At 42.6% G+C, this 13,332-nt stretch overlaps 1 protein-coding gene across 7 annotated transcripts in view; it reads left to right on the forward strand.

Moving 5' to 3' along the window:
• The window catches only part of KDM2A (lysine demethylase 2A), a 703,602-nt gene that overhangs the window by 203,282 nt on the left and 486,988 nt on the right, over positions 1–13,332 (forward strand). The window contains exon 1 of one of the 7 annotated variants that reach the window (XM_056531115.1): positions 5,327–5,347. The exons of the other annotated variants lie outside the window; for them this stretch is intronic. The gene's annotated coding sequence lies outside the window, so the exon portion shown is untranslated. Of the gene's footprint in view, positions 1–5,326; positions 5,348–13,332 lie in introns of those variants that run through there. 7 annotated transcript variants of the gene reach the window in all.

Here is a 13,332-nt window from a genome sequence, read left to right on the forward strand (position 1 = left end):
CCCTTTTTAAATATTGGCACCATATTTGCCATGTGCCAGTCCTGGGAACAGTCCCTGTCACTATAGAGTCCCTGAATATAAAAAATAGGGGTCTGTCTATTGGGGATCGACCGATATCGTTTTTTTAGGGCCGATACCGATAATCGGTGGAGGTTAGGGCCGATAGCCGATAACTTATACCGATATTCCGGTATAAGTGATCGGCTATTTATCCCCCCGCGACACCGCTGCAGATCATTGATTTAAAGCGGGCGCTTTAAATCAATGCACTGCAGTGGCTTTTGCGGTGCCATAGGCCGCCGCCGCCACCCGCTTCTCTTCCCCCTGCCTGTCCAGGGGTCCTGAGACCTATGACCGCCGCCGCTCCCCCCGCCGCACCGCGACCCCCGCACCCGCGACCGCCCCCCCCTACCCGCCGCACCGCGACCGACCCCATTGCCTCCCCCATCCCCGGTTTTATAATTACCTGTTCCCGGGGTCAACTCCACATCTGGCTCCGGTGGCGTCCTCCTGAACTGTCACTGTGCGCACACGGTGACGTCACGTCGCGCACGTCACTCGTCATTGAGCACATTGTAACGCAGGACGCAGCAGGAGCAAGAAGTAGCCTGGGCTCCGGGAACAGGTAATTATAAAACGGGGATGGGGGAGGCAATGGGGCCGGGGCGGTGGGGTAGTGCTGGGCGATATGACCAAAAATGAGTATCAAGGTATTTCACAGTATTTTATTTTTTTTTACATTGAGACTTGCATTGAGGTGGCGTAGTATTACTAAATGGGCTTTTGGAACTAAATCATCTGAACATTGGGGCAGTGGAGTACCTTTTTAAATAGATGTAACAAACAACCCTACAGCCTCCAGCTGTTGCAAAACTACAACTCCCAGCATGTTGGACTATATAGTAGTGTATAGTATAGGTCAGTGTTTCCCAACTAGGGGTGCCTCCAGCTGTTGCAAAACTACTACTCCCAGCATGCCCGGACAAATGGGGGTAGTTAAGGGTTAACCCTCACAAATGGGGGTAGTTAAGGGTTAAATTAACTATCCTATATTATAAGTGACATGTGAGCAAGTATTATCGAGATATCTCCAGCCGTTTGGAAGTTATGCAGTAACATATATTTCCCATAGACTTGTATGGGACTTTAAACATAATCCCCGCCCCTGGCAACTGGGGATGAGTAAGGGTTAAATCACCTATCCTATGTTTGTTGTTGACATATAAGTAACATTTGTGCCAAGTTTCATGTTAACATCTTTAGCAGTTTAGTAGTTTTTGTGGAACATACATACACGCGCACATACACACACACACACGTAGAGTTTTATTTATATATATATATATATATATATATATAAGTTCATTGTTTTTGTGGCCCCTCGCGAGATTCCCTTGTTAAAGAACAAGTTATGGTGTTTGCAGAAGGAAACTTGCTAGCACTTAAGGAGTTCATGTTTGAGGTCATGGAGGAGGAGACTCCCTCTTTATTGATAAATATGCAGAGTAAGCAGGGATTTTTTTCTCAGTATGGTTTATTATGGGTTTATTGTCGGATAGTAAGTGTCCCTATTTTTTTTCACTACTTTTCATTTTTGGTCTTATTAGAGATTAGATAAGGCAGGCCATGTCCCTCCTTTTCTACCGAAATTCCTTCCACCTCTCATGAAACCATAAGAAGTTCCTTTTCAGTAGGAAGCCAGGGATTAGAACTCCCAGAGGTGGGTGAAAGGGGGGGAGGCCTCTGAGGTTTCTTCTGCTGAAGAATTAGGCTGGGTTCACACTACGTTTTCTCCCATACGGGAGCGCATACGGCAGGGGGGAGCTAAAAGCTCGTGCTCCCGTATGTCACCGTATGCGCTCCCGTATGTCATTCATTTCAATGAGCCGACCGGAGTGAAACGTTCGGTCCGTCCGGCTCATTTTTGCGCCGTATGCGCTTTTACAACCGGACCTAAAACCGTGGTTGACCACAGTTTTAGGTCCGGTTGTAAAAGTGCATACGGCGCAAAAATGAGCCGACCGGACTGAACGTTTCACTCCGGCCGGCTCATTGAAATGAATGACATACGGGAGCGCATACGGTGACATACGGGAGAGCGAGCTTTTAGCTCCCCCCTGCCGTATGCGCTCCCGTATGGGAGAAAACGTAGTGTGAACCCAGCCTTATCCGGGAGTGCCGGTTTTCCTGTAGAAAGTTTAGAACCATTAGTCAAGGCAGTTTGCACTACTATGAATATCGAAGAAGTAAGAGAACCACAGTCTACCCAATACAGAATGTTTGAGGGACTAACCCCAAGAAAGAGAAGAGTCTTTTCTAATAATAAATATGTAGCAGATCTCATTAAGGCTCCTTTCACACTATGTATCCGTTTAGGAACTGGCTAAAACTACAAAGGGGAGAAAATTCCTAAATTTATTGCAGGATAATTTTATGGGCCAGTTTGTGGAGTACCCAACAAGAAGTGATGCCTTGTTGGATCTGATCATTTCCAACAACGCAGAGCTGGTTGGTAATGTAACTGTGCGGGAAAATCTTGGTAATAGTGACCACAATATAGTTACTTTTGACTTAAAATGTAGAAAACAAAGACAGACGGGGAAGGCAAAAACATATAACTTTAACCCCTTAAGGACGCAGGACGTAAATGTACGTCCTGGTGAGGTGGTACTTAACGCACCAGGACGTACATTTACGTCCTAAGCATAACCGCTGGCATCAGAGCGATGCCCGTGTCATGCGCGGCTGATCCCGGCTGCTGATCGCAGCCAGGGACCCGCCGGCAATGGCCGACGCCCGCGATCTCGCGGGCGTCCGCCATTAACCCCTCAGGTGCCGGGATCAATACAGATCCCGGCATCTGCGGCAGTTAGCGATTAAAATGAACGATTGGATCGCCCGCAGCGCTGCTGCGGGGATCCGATCGTTCATAACGCCGCACGGAGGTCCCCTCACCTTCCTCCGTGCGGCTCCCGGCGTCTCCTGCTCTGGTCTGTGATCGAGCAGACCAGAGCAGGAGATGACCGATAATACTGATCTGTTCTATGTCCTATACATAGAACAGATCAGTATTAGCAATCATGGTATTGCTATGAATAGTCCCCTATGGGGACTATTCAAGTGTAAAAAAAAATGTAAAAGTAAAAGTAAAAAAAAAGTGAAAAATCCCCTCCCCCAATAAAAAAGTAAAACGTCCGTTTTTTCCTATTTTACCCCCAAAAAGCGTAAAAAACATTTTTTATAGACATATTTGGTATCGCTGCGTGCGTAAATGTCCGAACTATTAAAATAAAATGTTAATGATCCCGTACGGTGAACGGCGTGAACGAAAAAAAATTTAAAAAGTCAAAAATTCCTACTTTTTTAATACATTTTATTTAAAAAAAAATTATAAAAAATGTATTAAAAGTTTTTTATATGCAAATGTGGTATCAAAAAAAAGTACAGATCATGGCGCAAAAAATGAGCCCCCATACCGCCGCTTATACGGAAAAATAAAAAAGTTATAGGTCATCAAAATAAAGGGATTATAAACGTACTAATTTGGTTAAAAAGTTTGTGATTTTTTTTAAGCGCAACAATAATATAAAAGTATATAATAATGGGTATCATTTTAATTGTATTGACCCTCAGAATAAAGAACACATGTCATTTTTACCAGAAATTGTACGGCGTGAAAACAAAACCTTCCAAAATTAGCAAAATTGCGTTTTTCGTTTTAATTTCCCCACAAAAATAGTGTTTTTTGGTTGCGCCATACATTTTATGATACAATGAGTGATGTCATTACAAAGGACAACTGGTCGCGCAAAAAACAAGCCCTCATACTAGTCTGTGGATGAAAATATAAAAGAGTTATGATTTTTAGAAGGCGAGGAGGAAAAAATGAAAACGTCAAAATTAAATTGTCTGAGTCCTTAAGGCCAAAATGGGCTGAGTCCTTAAGGGGTTAAAAAGGCAAACTTCCCTGGGCTGAGGGCTGCACTAGAGGACATAGACTGGGGGGACGTGTTCTCAAATACTGATACAGAAGGTAAATGGGACATCTTTAAATCAACTCTAAATAACTATACAGCTAAATATATACCAAAGGGGAACAAATATAAACGATTAAAACTAAATCCTACATGGCTGACAAATTATGTTAAAAGAGCAATAAACAACAAAAAAATTGCCTTCAAAAAATTAAAATCTGATGGGTCAGCTATAACATTTAAACAGTACAAGGAACTTAATAAAATCTGTAAAAATGTAATAAAAACAGCAAAAATTCTAAATGAGAGACAGGTGGCCAAAGAAAGCAAAACTAATCCTAAATATTTTTTTAGATATATAAATACAAAAAAACCAAGGACAGAGCATGTAGGACCCCTTAATAATGATAATGGGGAAGTTGTCACGGGCGATCAAGAGAAGGCGGAGCTACTGAATGGGTTCTTTAGTTCTGTATACACTATGGAAAAAGGAGCTGACATTGGCCAGGTCAGTGCTGGTAACACATCATGTAATGTACTGAACTGGCTTAATGTAGAGATGGTACAAGGTAAGTTAAGTAAAGTAAATGTAAGCAAATCTCCAGAGCCGGATTGACTACACCCAAGAGTTCTTAGAGAGGTAAGTTCAGTAATATCTGTATCCTTTTTCATGATATTTAGAGATTCTCTGGTGTCTGGTATTGTGCCAAGGGACTGGCGCAAGGCGAATGTGGTGCCAATCTTCAAGAAGGGCTCAAGGTCTTCGCCAGGCAATTATAGACCGGTAAGTCTAACGTGCATTGTGGGTAAATTGTTTGAAGGACTTATAAGGGATTACATACAGGAATACATAGGGGATAATAGTATTATAAGTGATAGCCAGCATGGGTTTACTAAGGATAGAAGTTGTCAAACCAATCTAATTTGCTTTTATGAAGAGGTAAGTAGAAGCCTTGACAGAGGAATGGCTATGGATATAGTGTTTCTGGATTTTGCCAAAGCATTTGATACTGTCCTTCACAGACATCTGACAGGTAAGTTAAGGTCTTTGGGCTTGGAAACTTTAGTTTGTAACTGGATTGAACACTGGCTCATGGATCGTACCCAGAGAGTGGTGGTCAATGATTCGTACTCTGATTGGTCCCTGGTAATTAGTGGTGTACCCCAAGGTTCAGTACTGGGCCCGCTGTTGTTTAATTTATTTATCAATGATATAGAGGATGGTATTAACAGCTCTGTTTCTATCTTTGCAGATGACACCAAGCTTTGTAGCACGATACAGTCTATAGAGGATGTGCATAAGTTACAAGATGACTTGGATGGACTAAGTGTCTGGGAATCCACTTGGCAAAGGAGGTTCAATGTGGATAAATGTAAAGTTATGCATCTGGGTACTAATAACATGCATGCATCGTATGTCTTAGGGGGGATTAAACTGGCAGAGAAGGATCTGGGTGTACTTGTACTTCACAGACTACAGAATAGCATGCAATGTCAGGCTGCTGCTTCCAAAGCCGGCAGGATATTGTCATGTATAAAAAGAGGCATGGACTCAAGGGACAGGGACATAATACTCCCCCTTTATAAAGCATTGGTACGGCCTCACCTGGAATATGCTGTTCAGTTTTGGTCGCCTGTTCATAAAAGGGACACTGCGGAGTTGGAAAGGGTGCAGAGACGCGCGACTAAACTAATATGGGGCATGGAACTCTTAGCTATGAGGAGCAATTAAAGGAGTTATAATTGTTTAGTCTTGAGAAGAGACGTTTAAGGGGGGATATGATAAACGTATATAAGTATATAAATGGCCCATACAAAAAATATGAAGAAAAACTGTTCCAGGTTAAACCCCCCCCCCCCCAAAGGACGAGGGGGCACTCCCTCCGTCTGGAGAAGAAAAGGTTTAGTCTAAAGGGGCGACACGCCTTCTTTACCGTGAGGACTGTGAATTTATGGAACGGTCTACCTCAGGAACTGGTCACAGCAGGAACAATTAACAGCTTCAAAACAGGGTTAGATACATTCCTGGAACAAAATAACATTAATGCTTTTGCAGAATTATATAACTACATCTGTCACGATTCGGCTGGCAGGAGGTGGATCCTCTGTGCCAGAGAGGGATTGGCGTGGACCGTGCTAGTGGACCGGTTCTAAGTTACTACTGGTATTCACCAGAGCCCACCGCAAAGCGGGATGGTCTTGCAGCGGCGGTAGTAACCAGGTCGTATCCACTAGCAACGGCTCAACCTCTCTGACTGCTGAAGATAGGCACGGTACAAGGGAGTAGACAAGAGCAAGGTCGGACGTAGCAGAAGGTCGGGGCAGGCAGCAAGGATCGTAGTCAGGGGCAACGGCAGGAGGTCTGGAACACAGGCTAGGAACACACAAGGAAACGCTTTCACTGGCACAATGGCAACAAGATCCGGCGAGGGAGTGCAGGGGAAGTGAGGTATAAATAGGGAGTGCACAGGTGAACACACTGATTAAGCCAACTGCGCCAATCAACGGCGCAGTGGCCCTTTAAATCGCAGAGACCCGGCGCGCGCGCGCCCTAAGGAGCGGGGCCGCGCGCGCCGGGACAGGACCGACGGAGAGCGAGTCAGGTACGGGAGCCGGGGTGCGCATCGCGAGCGGGCGCCACCCGCATCGCGAATCGCATCCCGGCTGGGAGAGGTATCGCAGCGCACCCGGTCAGCAGATCTGACCGGGGCGCTGCAGTTGCGAGGATGTTGCGAGCGCTCCGGGGAGGAGCGGGGACCCGGAGCGCTCGGCGTAACAACATCCCTTTCCCTTATCCCCTTACACCCTTCACTTCAATTCCCTGGTTGGACTTGATGGACGTATGTCTTTTTTCAACCATACTAACTATGTAACATTTACAGAAGTTCCGTTACTACATCGGGGAAAACCTGCCGTTACAAAACTCCTGACGGCCGCAACTAAATCGCATTGCAGCCTATGGGGTTTTGGAACTGCCCGTTTGCACCCGTATATGCCCGTAATTCCTTACGGACGTTATATAGTGACGGGACATCATGGCGGAAAAATTACTGTATGCAGTAAGTTTTCCGCCACGATGTCCCGTCACTGTATAACGTCCGTAATGAATTACGGGCATATACGGGTGCAAATGGACAGTTACAAAACCCCATAGGCTGCAATGCGATTTAGTCGCGGCCGTCAGGGGTTTTGGAACGTCCGGTTTTCCCCGATGTAGTGACGGAACTTCTGACGTCAGTTCCTAAACGGAACAATACATAGTGTGAAAGGAGCCTAAGAGAGAGTGGAAGAGATCAGATTAAAAAAAAATTCTTACTAAAGCATAAATACCCCTTTTTTGAAGAAGTAGTAGTGGCATGGGAGAAAGCTACTAAGATTGATCCTCAGGTGGCAAACATCTCTAAAAAGATGGCTCTTCCATTTGTGGACATTGGCTCCCCTGAGGACCCCATGGAGAAATTGACTGTTTTTTTTTTAGAAACTCATGGGAATCAGGAACTGCTGCATTCAAACCTATTATAGCCTCAACTTCAGTAGCCAGAAAAAAATTTGTGGGGGAAAATTGAAAGAAAAACAATGCAACTTTGCAACTCTTTCATTTTACACAGTGCACGTTACAGTAAAACTGGTAGGTTATCTCTATTCTGTGGGTCAGTATAATTAAAACGGTACCCACCCAACAACTCACTTGTCTGTTACTGTACTACTTCTTAAAAAAAAAAAAAAAGTTAAACTTGCCCTATTCTTATCCCTATAACTTTAGATTTCTGTACAGAGGACTGTATGAGGGCTCATTTTTTGCCCTGTGATCTTTACTTTCAATCGATACCACTTTTGTGTACTTGTTACTTTTTGGTCACTTTTTTTTTTTTTACTCGTTTTTTTTTTCTAGGATTTAATGTGACCAAAAATTAGCAATTTTGGGTAAAATTTTTTTAGATTATTATTATATGTTGACGCCAGTCACTGTAAAGAATACTTATTATGTTTTAATAATTCGTAGATATCTGCACATTGCTATACCACATATGTATGTTTGTTTATTTTAAGGTGGATAGGACACCTATTGTTTTTGCTCAGATTATTATTATTATTATTATTCAGCCACAAATTTCAAATGCTTATATCTGCTGCACTGTAACTCGAAAACTCATGTGACTTTGCATAGTGGTACACCCATGAGCTGTGCATAATCTTATGTAATATAAAGGTCATAGGTCACGTGGTAAGGCCGCTATCTTGGTTTTTGTGGCAATTTTGCACAACATTCAAAAATTTCTTCTCTGAAGCTACAGGTATATTATGTGCTGTATGTGATGACACTGTTGTCCCGAGTCAGATTTGCTAACCCCTTAAGGACCCGGGGTTTTTGCATTTTCGTTTTTTCCTCCTTACCTTTAAAAAATCATAACTTTAAATTTTGCACCTAAAAATCCATATAATGGCTTATTTTTTGCACCACCAATTTTACTTTGTAATGACATCAGTCATTTTACCCAAAAATCTACGACGAAATGGAAAAAAAAAATCATTGTGAGACAAAATTTAAAAAAAAATGCCATTTTGTAACTTTTGGGGGCTTCAGTTTTTACACAGTATAATTTTCCGTAAAAATGACACCTCTTTATTCTGTAGGTCCATATGATTAAAATGATACCCTACTTATATAGGTTTAATTTTGTCGTACTTCTGGAAAAAATCATAACTACATGCAGGAAAATTTATACGTTTAAAATTGTCATATTCTGACCCCTATAACTTTTATTTTTCCGCGTATAGGGTGGTATGAAGGGTAATTTCTTGCACTGGGATCTAAAGTTTTTAGCGATACCATTTTTGTATTGATTGAACTTATTGATCGCTTTTTATAAATTTTTTTCATGAAATAAAAAGTTACCAAAAATTTATTTACAGTTTTTTTTTTTTTATGGGAAAAGGGGGGGTGATTCAAACTTTTATTAGGAAATAGGGAGCTATAACACTGCACACACCTATCTTTTACATTGATCGGTGATTTCTTATAAGAAACAACTGATCGATGATTCTGCCGCTTGACTGCTCATGCCTGGATCTCGGGCACTGATCAGTCATTCCCCGATTGGACAGCATGGAGGCAGGTAGGGATCCTCCGGCTGTCTTGTAAGCTGTTCGGGATGCCGCGATTTCGCCGCGGTGAGCCCGAACAGCTCCCTGAGCTAACTGGCAGGGTTTTACTTTCACTTTAGATGTGGCGTTCAACTTTGAATGCCGCGTCTAAAGGGTTAAACACGCCGTGGCCCTGCGTTATAGAACGGGAGTGGACTCATGACGTACCGGTACGTCGTGGGTCCTTAAGAGGTTAATTATAAGACTTTTGGTCACATGGTGTGGCCGCCATATTGGATTGCACAATATTCTACAAACCTCTTCTCTGAAAACATTTGTCAGAATAACTTATAATTTGACAGACATGTTCATAGTTGCCTCCTGTACCAAGGTTGTCAAAGCTGGTTAATTTGCATAATCAATATGGCCACCGCTCGCCAATAACATTCAGATAGCATTAATAATGATATGTATTTTTTTTTTTTTTATGTGTGTAATATGTACACTATTAATATAAAAAGTTATATTTCTGTACAATAGTTCATCACCAGATATGGCAGCCATATTGGATTGTGCAATATTCTGCAAACATAGTTTTCTCTGAAATTGCTGGTCAGAACCCTGTGAAAATTAGCACACATGTTTATGATTGCTTTCTGCACCACAATTGATCACCAGATTTGGCGGCCATATTGAGTTGCTCAACATTCTGCATACATGGTTTTCTTTGTAATTACTGGTCAGAACAATGTGAAAATTAGCACACATGTTCGTCATCACTTTTGTACCACATTTGATCACATGGTTTGGCCGCCATTAAGGGGTGATAGAAGAAATGGGGTTACACATTTTGGAGGGCATTTTTTGATAGAAATATCCCCCATTTGGACATAAAGTGCTCTACGGACTCATTTGAATGTAGAAAAATTGGGCTTTTGGAGAGAGAATTTTTCTGCAACTGGGGGGCTATGTGCGTTTACAAAGCCCCCATGGTGCCAAAACAGTGGACTCCCTTATATGTGACCCCATTTTGGAAACTACACCCCTCACAGAATGTAACAAGGGGTGCAGTAAGCATTTAACTCCTTGGGGACGGAGCCCATTATAACCCTAAGGACGGGCGCATTTTTTTCAATTCTGACCACTGTCACTTTAAGCATTAATAACTGAGATGCTTTTACTTTTCATTCTGATTCAGAGAGTTTTTTCGTGACATATTCTACTTCATGTTAGTGGTAAATTTTTGTCGATACTTGTATCATTTCTTGGTGAACAATTCCAAAAATTTGATGACAAAATTTAGCATTTTTCTAACTTTGAAGCTCTCTGCTTGAAAGGAAATCAGACATTCCAAATAAATGATATATTGATTCACAAATTCAATATGTCTACTTTATATTTTCATTATAAAGTTGCCATGTTTTTACTTTTGGAAGACATCAGAGGGCTTCAGAGTTCAGCAGCAATTTTCCAATTTTTTCAAAAATTTTCAAAATCGGAATTTTTAAGGGACCAGTTCAGTTTTTAAGTGGATTTTAAGGGCCTTCATATTAGAAATACTCCATAAATGACCCCATTATAAAAACTGCACCCCTCAATGTATTCAAAATGACATTCAGAAAGTTTGTTAACCCTTTAGGTGTTTCACAGGAATAGCTGCAAAGTGAAGGAGAAAATTCTAAATCTTCATTTTTTACGCTTGCATGTACTTGTAGACCCAGTTTTTTAATTTTTACAAGAGGTAATAGGAGAAAAAGCCACCCCAAAATTTGTAACCCAGTTTATCTCGAGTAAGGAAATCCCTCATGTGTATGTCAAGTGTTCGGTGGGCGCAGTAGAGGGCACAGAAGGGAAGAAGCAACATTGGGAGTTTGGAGAGTGAATTTTTCTGAAATGGTTTTTGAGGGGCATGTCACATTTAGGACGCCCCTATGGTGCCAGAACAGCAAAAAAAAAAAAAACACATGCCATGCTATTTTGGAAACTACACCCCTGAAGGCACGTAACAAGGGGTCCAGTGAGCCTTAACACCCCACAGATGTTGACGACTTTTCGTTAGTCGGATGTGTAAATGAAAATATTTTTATTCACTAAAGTTCGTTCCCCCCCCCCCAAAATTTAAATTTTTTTCATTTTTACGGATGACTGTTCAAAAAATCTGTCAGACACATCTGGGGAGCGTAAATGCTCACTGTACCCCTTGTTACATTCTGTGTGGGGTGTAGTTTCCAAAATGGGGTCACATGTGGAGGGAGTCCACTGTTCTGACACAATGGGGGCTTTGTAAACACACACAGCCTTCAATTCCAGCCTAATTCTTTCTCAAAAAGCCTAATGGCACTCCTTCTCTTCTGAGCATTGTAGTTCGCCCGCAGAGCAATTTAATTCCACTTATGGGGTATTTATATACTCAGATGAAATGGGGTTACACATTTTGGGGGGCTTTTTTCCTATTGCCCCTTGTGAAAATGAAAAATTTCAGGGGAAAAATTTTATTTTTTTATTTTCATGTCCAACTTTAACGAAAATTTGTCAAAGACGTGAAGGGTGTTAAGGCTCACTATATCCCTTGTTATATTCCGTGAGGGGTGTAGTTTCCAAAATGGGGTCACATGTGGGTGCTTTGTTTTTTTTTTTTTTTTTTGCGTATATCTCAGAACCGCTGTAACAATCAGCCACCCCTGTGCAAATCACCAATTTAAGCCTCAAATGTACATGGTGCTCTCTCACTCCTGAGCCATGTAGTTCTTCCTCAGAGCATTTTACGTACACATATGGGGTATTTCCGTACAAATTTTGGGGGTCATTTTCTCCTTTTACCTCTTGCGAAAATGAAAAGTACGGGGCAAAACCAGCATGTTAGTGTAAAAATGTTTAACTTGTTTACACTAACATGCTAGTGTAGCCCCCAACTTTACCTTTTCATAAGGGGTAAATTGAGAAAAATCCCCCCAAAATTTGTAGTGCAATTTCTCCCGAGTACGGAAATACCCCATATGTAGCCCTAAACTGTTGCCTTGAAATAAGACAGGGCTCTGAAGTGAGAGAGCGCCATGTGCATTTGAGGCCTAAATAAGGAATTTGCAATAGGCGCAGACTCGGTTACCTACAGTAAAACCCTTCAGCAGTGTTTTTTCTCAAACAGGGTGCCTCCAGCTGTTGCAAGACTCCCAGCCTGCCAGGACAGTCTATGGCTGCAATACTCGAGGTTGTGGTGTTGCAACAGCTGGAGGCTCCGTTTAGGAAACACTGCTGTATGAGACGTTTTTAATTTTTATTTGGGGACGGGACAGGACGTGTAAGGGGGTGTATATGTAGTGTTTTTACTTTTTATTATTTGTTAGTGTAGTGTAGTGTTTTTAGGGTACATTCACACAGGCGGGAGTCACAGTAAGTTTTCCACTGGGAGTTTGAGCTGTGGCGGAAAATTTGCCGCAGCTCAAACTTGTAGAAGGAAACCCACTGTAACCTTCAGCTGTGGCAAAATGACAACTCCCAGAATGCACTGACATGTACATGCTGGGAGTTGTAGTTTTACAACAGCTGTAGGAACACTGGTGGGGAACCACTGAGTTAGGAAACAGACTCTAGCTCAGTGATGACCAATCCAACCAATGTGCTTCCAGCTGTTGCAAAACTACAATTCCCAGCATGGCCAGACAGTCAGGGATTCTGAGCTTGTAGTTCTGCAATATCTGGCCCTTCAGAAGTTGCAGAACTAAAACTCCCAGCATGCCTGGACAGTCTCGGCATGCTAGGAGTTGTAGTTATGCAACAACTGGGGATGAACAGTTTGGAGACCGCTAAGTAGTGGTCTCCAAACTGTAGCCCTCCGGATGTTGCAAAACTACAACTCCAAGCATGCCCAGACTGTTCAGGCATGCTGGGAGTTGTAGTTCTGCAACATATGAAGGACCAGATATTGCAAAACTACAAGCCCAGCATCCCTGACTGTCTGGCTATGCTGGGAGTTGTAGTTTTGCAACATCTGGATTGCTACAGTTTGGAGACCACTGTATAGTGGTCTCCAAACTGTGACCCTCTAGATGTTGCAAAACTACAACTCCCAGCATGCCCAGACGGCCTTTGGCTGTCTGGGCATCCTGGGAGTTGTAGTTTTTCAGCTTTTAGAAGGCCACAGAGAAGATCACTTACCGCGATCTTCGCTGCAGACATCTCCGCCGCACTTTCCTGCCGCTCCTCCTGTGTCGATGCTGCCGCTGGTCTAGGATGCCTCTGCCGGTCCGTGTAAGCTGGGCCATGCTCCCCCCTT

Source organism: Hyla sarda, chromosome 7 (genome assembly GCF_029499605.1).
Source record: "Hyla sarda isolate aHylSar1 chromosome 7, aHylSar1.hap1, whole genome shotgun sequence".
In the NCBI taxonomy this organism is placed as follows: Eukaryota; Metazoa; Chordata; class Amphibia; order Anura; family Hylidae; genus Hyla; species Hyla sarda.